This window comes from Heterodontus francisci, unplaced genomic scaffold, assembly GCF_036365525.1.
Source record: "Heterodontus francisci isolate sHetFra1 unplaced genomic scaffold, sHetFra1.hap1 HAP1_SCAFFOLD_2086, whole genome shotgun sequence".
Classification (NCBI taxonomy): Eukaryota; Metazoa; Chordata; class Chondrichthyes; order Heterodontiformes; family Heterodontidae; genus Heterodontus; species Heterodontus francisci.
This window is the reverse complement of record NW_027141378.1, coordinates 15001-22500: the sequence shown is the minus strand read 5'-3', so window position 1 is coordinate 22500 and position 7500 is coordinate 15001.

Sequence of the window (7500 nt, the reverse complement as noted above, 5' to 3'; positions counted from 1 at the left end):
GGGGGGGGGGAGAAAGCATGCAACTTGGTTGACGTCGCCTGGTCAACTCGCATCGGTTTTCCGTCCCCATCACTGTAAGGAGCAACCGCGACCAGCGTAGCCAAACAGGTCGACCAAAGCTTTCGGCGCTCGCACGGAGAGGTGATGCCAGCCGGCGTGCGTCGCCTAACTTGGACAAAATTCTGGGCACGCACTTTTCGTTTGAGACTAGGACATACATGTAGTGCAACCCAAGGAAACCAGGCGACGCCGCCACAATCTGCGCCTGACAGACAAAGATAACCGTTCACAAGGAGCCTTGTTATTTCGCACCAAGTCTTTTGCGGGCATAGTTTCTTTCTTTGACATGTATATCTGTATGAAGGTCGGCTTTGCTCTGCCATCGCAGCCTCCCTTCTTTGCTTTTCTCACTGTACCAACAGACATGTCATAGACTTTGGTTTTTTTTTTATTAATTCTTTTCCTGTGGGTGTGGTGTGCCTCCGCACCCCCCAATCTGTTCCAAGGCCTTGTTTTCTCTCGCTCGCCAAAACACTTTGTCTGTTTTCACAGCCAGTCTACCGGCCTAGACCCAACTGTGCGATATTTCAGAGCCGGCAACAGAGCATGGAAAGTCCGCCAGATTTACCCTTAAATGCTCATAAATGACTTCCAGGCACTCTTCGGAAGGTCTTTTATTTCAAAAGAAGGTCCTTCCTTGAGGGAGCACTTCTTCGGCCACTTTGCAAGTGCAACCGCTGCCAGCAAAAGTTCTGAAAATCGAGTTCCCGAAAATCTCCGGGTACCCCGCCAACCCCCAGCCACCCGAATCGCAAGTGTCAATTCGGCGGTTGCCTGCCGGTAGTCCTTCCGAAAATGAGGCGCCAAATCGCCGCAACGGCCATTTTTCATTTCGGCATCGGGACTTCCGACGGCAACTGATTAACTAGCCCGGGGACTAGAGCGGCAGCAAATGCAACGTGCCTCTTGGCGGGAGCAACTTGACCGCCCCCGTGGGGAAAGGTCAACTCGGGGCCCGGGAAAGTCGCCGAGTCCGACCCCATACACTTCCATGAGTTGGGGGTTTTGGCCTTCCCGGCCCAAGGCTCGCCTTATTTCGGCCTGCACTTTCGGAAAAGGGTGCATTCCTTTTGGTTAATGATTTCACCAGCCCGGGTCTTAGCCTCTGCCCCGACGGCTAAGTCTTTTGGTTAATGATTTCCTGCGGCTGGGACTACCCTTTCCCCCGCCCTGCAGGCACCCGGGTCGGGAGGCCGTCGGGGGCACTTTCCGGGGCAAATCCGGACCCTTACGCAAGGGAGAGTGCGCCCCCCGCCTCGGCCGGGGGTCAGGCTGCCGCCTATTAAGCCCGACAGAAAACCCGAAAAATGGACGAAAATGGGAAAAAATCCCCATCCGAAAAAGGCTTAAAAGTCGGTTGGGCGGCAGCTAGGGTCGGTCTCTGCAGACCTGGAGGCTCGGGTGGACTCTTGGAATAAACGTCCAAGTCCCGACTTGCCACCTCCTACTACTGTGCAGATACCCCGCCAACCCCCAGCCACCCGAATGACAAGCGTCCGATCAGCGGGACGAATTTGACAACTCTGGCCGGACCTCTGGAACTCCATCCCGGGTAACCGGGGCAAATTTTTCCGCTTGATCGCCCTTCCACTGGTTAACCATTTGCCCTTTCGGACTTAGTCTCTGGACATTATTCGACGGATTTTCTGGTTAACCATTTGCCCTTTCGGACTTAGTCTCTGGGCATTATTTTCGACTTTTTGGTTAATGATTTCATACTTTTTACTTACTTTTGCCCTTTTTGGTTAATGATTACTCTGCTTACTGGTTAACCATTTGCCCTTTCGGACTTAGTCTCTGGACATTATTTTCGAGTTTTTGGTTAATGATTTCACACTTTTAACATATTTTTGCGCTTTTTGGTTAATGATTACTCTGCTTACTGGTTAACCATTTGCCCTTTCGGACTTAGTCTCTGGACATTATTTTCGACTTTTTGGTTAATGATTTCACACTTTTTACTTACTTTTGCGATTTTTGGTTAATGATTTCACACTTTTAACATATTTTTGCGCTTTTGGTTAATGATTACTCTGCTTACTGGTTAACCATTTGCCCTTTCGGACTTAGTCTCTGGAGATTATTTTCGACTTTTTGGTTAATGATTTCACACTTTTAACTTAATTTTGTGCTTTTTGGTTAATGATTTCACACTTTTTACTTACTTTTGCGATTTTTGGTTAATGATTACTCTGCTTACTGGTTAACCATTTGCCCTTTCGGACTTAGTCTCTGACATTATTTTCGAGTTTTTGGTTAATGATTTCACACTTTTAACATATTTTTGCGCTTTTTGGTTAATGATTACTCTGCTTACTGGTTAACCATTTGCCCTTTCGGACTTAGTCTCTGGAGATTATTTTCGAGTTTTTGGTTAATGATTTCACACTTTTTACTTACTTTTGCGCTTTTTGGTTACTGATTTCACACTTTTTACATATTTTTGCGCTTTTTGGTTAATGATTACTCTGCTTACTGGTTAATTATTTGCCCTTTCGGACTTAGTCTCTGCACATTATTTTCGAGTTTTTGGTTAATGATTTCACACTTTTAACATATTTTTGCGCTTTTGGTTAATGATTACTCTGCTTACTGGTTAACCATTTGCCCTTTCGGACTTAGTCTCTGGAGATTATTTTCGAGTTTTTGGTTAATGATTTCACACTTTTTACTTACTTTTGCGCTTTTTGGTTACTGATTTCACACTTTTTACATATTTTTGCGCTTTTTGGTTAATGATTACTCTGCTTACTGGTTAATTATTTGCCCTTTCGGACTTAGTCTCTGCACATTATTTTCGAGTTTTTGGTTAATGATTTCACACTTTAACATATTTTTGCGCTTTTTGGTTAATGATTACTCTGCTTACTGGTTAACCATTTGCCCTTTCGGACTTAGTCTCTGGAGATTATTTTCGACTTTTTGGTTAATGATTTCACACTTTTAACTTAATTTTGTGCTTTTTGGTTAATGATTTCACACTTTTTACTTACTTTTGCGATTTTTGGTTAATGATTACTCTGCTTACTGGTTAACCATTTGCCCTTTCGAACTTAGTCTCTGGACATTATTTTCGAGTTTTTGGTTAATGATTTCACACTTTTAACATATTTTTGCGCTTTTTGGTTAATGATTACTCTGCTTACTGGTTAATTATTTGCCCTTTCGGACTTAGTCTCTGCACATTATTTTCGAGTTTTTGTTAATGATTTCACACTTTTAACATATTTTTGCGCTTTTTGGTTACTGATTTCATACTTTTTACTTACTTTTGCGCCTTTTGGTTAATGATTACTCTGCTTACTGGTTAACCATTTGCCCTTTCGGACTTAGTCTCTGGACATTATTTTCGAGTTTTGGTTAATGATTTCACACTTTTTACTTACTTTTGCGATTTTTGGTTAATGATTACTCTGCTTACTGGTTAACCATTTGCCCTTTCGGACTTAGTCTCTGGACATTATTTTCGGGTTTTTGGTTAATGATTTCACACTTTTTACTTACTTTTGCGATTTTTGGTTAATGATTACTCTGCTTACTGGTTAACCATTTGCCCTTTCGGACTTAGTCTCTGGACATTGTTTTCGACATTTTGGTTAATGATTTCACACTTTTAACTTAATTTGTGCTTTTTGGTTAATGATTTCATACTTTTTACTTACTTTTGCGATTCTTGGTTAATGATTTCATACTTTTTACTTACTTTTGCGATTTTTGGTTAATGATTTCATACTTTTACTTACTTTTGCCCTTTTTGGTTAATGATTTCATACTTTTTACTTACTTTGCGATTTTGGTTCATGATTACTCTGCTTACTGGTTAACCATTTGCCCTTTCGGACTTGGTCTCTGGACATTATTTTCGACTTTTGGTTAATGATTTCACACTTTTAACTTAATTTTGTGCTTTTTGGTTAATGATTTCATACTTTTTACTTACTTTTGCCCTTTTTGGTTAATGATTACTCTGCTTACTGGTTAACCATTTGCCCTTTCGGACTTAGTCTCTGCACATTATTTTCGAGTTTTTGGTTAATGATTTCACACTTTTAACATATTTTTGCGATTTTTGGTTAATGATTACTCTGCTTACTGGTTAACCATTTGCCCTTTCGGACTTAGTCTCTGGAGATTATTTTCGACTTTTTGGTTAATGATTTCACACTTTTAACATATTTTTGCGCTTTTTGGTTACTGATTTCATACTTTTTACTTACTTTTGCGCCTTTTGGTTAATGATTACTCTGCTTACTGGTTAACCATTTGCCCTTTCGGACTAGTCTCTGGAGATTATTTCGAGTTTTTGGTTAATGATTTCACACTTTTTACTTACTTTTGCGATTTTTGGTTAATGATTACTCTGCTTACTGGTTAACCATTTGCCCTTTTGGACTTAGTCTCTGGAGATTATTTTCGACTTTTTGGTTAATGATTTCACACTTTTTACTTACTTTTGCGATTTTTGGTTAATGATTTCACACTTTTTACTTACTTTTGCGATTTTTGGTTAATGATTACTCTGCTTACTGGTTAACCATTTGCCCTTTCGGACTTAGTCTCTGGAGATTATTTTCGAGTTTTTGGTTAATGATTTCACACTTTTTACTTACTTTTGCGATTTTTGGTTAATGATTTCACACTTTTTACTTACTTTTGCGATTTTTGGTTAATGATTACTCTGCTTACTGGTTAACCATTTGCCCTTTCGGACTTGGTCTCTGGACATTATTTTCGAGTTTTTGGTTAATGATTTCACACTTTTACTTACTTTTGCGATTTTTGGTTAATGATTACTCTGCTTACTGGTTAACCATTTGCCCTTTCGGACTTAGTCTCTGGAGATTATTTTCGAGTTTTTGGTTAATGATTTCACACTTTTTACTTACTTTTGCGATTTTGGTAATGATTACTCTGCTTACTGGTTAACCATTTGCCCTTTCGGACTTAGTCTCTGCACATTATTTTCGAGTTTTTGGTTAATGATTTCACACTTTTAACATATTTTTGCGCTTTTTGGTTAATGATTACTCTGCTTACTGGTTAACCATTTGCCCTTTTGGACTTAGTCTCTGGACATTATTTTCGAGTTTTTGGTTAATGATTTCACACTTTTTACTTACTTTTGCGATTTTTGGTTAATGATTTCACACTTTTTACTTACTTTTGCGATTTTTGGTTAATGATTACTCTGCTTACTGGTTAACCATTTGCCCTTTCGGACTTAGTCTCTGGAGATTATTTTCGAGTTTTTGGTTAATGATTTCACACTTTTTACTTACTTTTGCGATTTTTGGTTAATGATTTCACACTTTTTACTTACTTTTGCGATTTTTGGTTAATGATGACTCTGCTTACTGGTTAACCATTTGCCCTTTCGGACTTAGTCTCTGCACATTATTTTCGAGTTTTTGGTTAATGATTTCACACTTTTTACTTACTTTTGCGATTTTTGGTTAATGATTTCATACTTTTTACTTACTTTTGCGATTTTTGGTTAATGATTACTCTGCTTACTGGTTAACCATTTGCCCTTTCGGACTTGGTCTCTGGACATTATTTTCGAGTTTTTGGTTAATGATTTCACACTTTTAACATAATTTTGCGCTTTTTGGTTAATGATTACTCTGCTTGCTTGTTACTGATTTCCCCTTTCGGACTTGATCTCTGGCCGTTCTTTTCGACCTTTTTGGATAAGGTTTCCACACTCTGAAATTATTTTGGGCTCACTGATTAGGCGAGATCAAGGGGGCATGCCTGGGCACTTTGGGCTCAGTTTGGGAAGGCGGCGTCCGTGTGCTCCTCCGCCCTTCCCGCACTTGCGGCTAGGTTTGCCAAACTGCGCTGACCCGCAGCCCTGCCTTTTTGCCCACGGCACGGAACGACTCAAGTCTGGCTCCGTTCCAGGCCGTTGCCTCCGGCTGCCCGCCGTCCGGCCGGCCTGGGACGTACCCCGGCTGACGGCGCCGGAGGCCCTCTAGCAGCCACCGGTGCCGCGGGCCAATGGGTCCGGGCGTTCCGGAGCTATCGGTGGGGAAGTGCTCTCCCCTTTTCCTGACGCCGTTCGCCCGAGCAGAGGTGCAGCCTGACGGGACTGCTGTCGCCTTCCGCGGCGCACCGGCCCCTTTCACCTGCCGTCGACCGCGCGGAGCTCGGACCTCCCTCCCCGAAGTTATGGCCCCGGCGCCGGAGGGTGCCCGGGGCCGGGCATTCAGCGGGGTGAGTCTTCACCTTCCCGGTCAGCCTGCGGGGTCGGTGCGCCGGCACTCGACGCCGGAGGGTCCCCTCTTTCCGTAGAGCCCCGCCCGGTGCCGATCGGCCGGCGGATTGCGGAGCGAACCGCGCCTGACCGACGGGCCTCGGAAACCCGTTGCAGTCGACGGGGGGAAACCGGACAGCGGGACGAGGTGCCGATTCCACCCGCAGATTCGATCCCGAAATCCCGCGGGATTCGGCGGTCCGACCCGACAGATTCAAACGTCGCCCGGGCGGCCCCCAGCGGTCGGGCCGGCCTGGTTCCGCCACCGCCCGATGCCCCTCGCCCCCGGCTACCGCCGGCCGCGCAGACCGAGCGAATGCGGCCGGACGTCCGGCGGCAATCGGCCGGAAAGCGGTATGGCCATTTCCTACTGTCCCTCGGACGGGCAGAGGGGCGGCGCCGGGGCACTCGCGGACCAGGCCGCGCCCCTCCGAGCCCTACCGCCTGCCGTCGACCGCGCGGGGATCGGACCTCCCTCCCCGAAGTTATGGCCCCGGAGCCGGAGGGTACCCGGGGCCGGGCATTCAGCGGGGTGAGTCTTCACCTTCCCGGTCAGCCTGCGGGGTCGGTGCGCCGGCACTCGACGCGGGAGGGTCCCCTCTTTCCGTAGAGCCCCGCCCGGTGCCGATCGGCCGGCGGATTGCGGAGCGAACCGCGCCTGACCGACGGGCCTCGGAAACCCGTTGCAGTCGACCGGGGGGAACCGGACAGCGGGACGAGGTGCCGATTCCACCCGCAGATTCGATCCCGAAATCCCGCGGGATTCGGCGGTCCGACCCGACAGATTCAAACGTCGCCCGGGCGGCCCCCAGCGGTCGGGCCGGCCTGGTTCCGCCACCGCCCGATGCCCCTCGCCCCCGGCTACCGCCGGCCGCGCAGACCGAGCGAATGCGGCCGGACGTCCGGCGGCAATCGGCCGGAAAGCGGTATGGCCATTTCCTACTGTCCCTCGGACGGGCAGAGGGGCGGCGCCGGGGCACTCGCGGACCAGGCCGCGCCCCTCCGAGCCCTACCGCCTGCCGTCGACCGCGCGGGGATCGGACCCTCCTCGCCGAAGTTATGGAGGTAGGACCGGGAGGCTGCCCAGGGTCGGGACTTCAACCGGCTGCCGCCACCCTTTCCCGCCTGTCCCACGGGCTCGGAGATCCAGGCCCTGCAAAGACCCTCCGGTCGCCACCCGACAG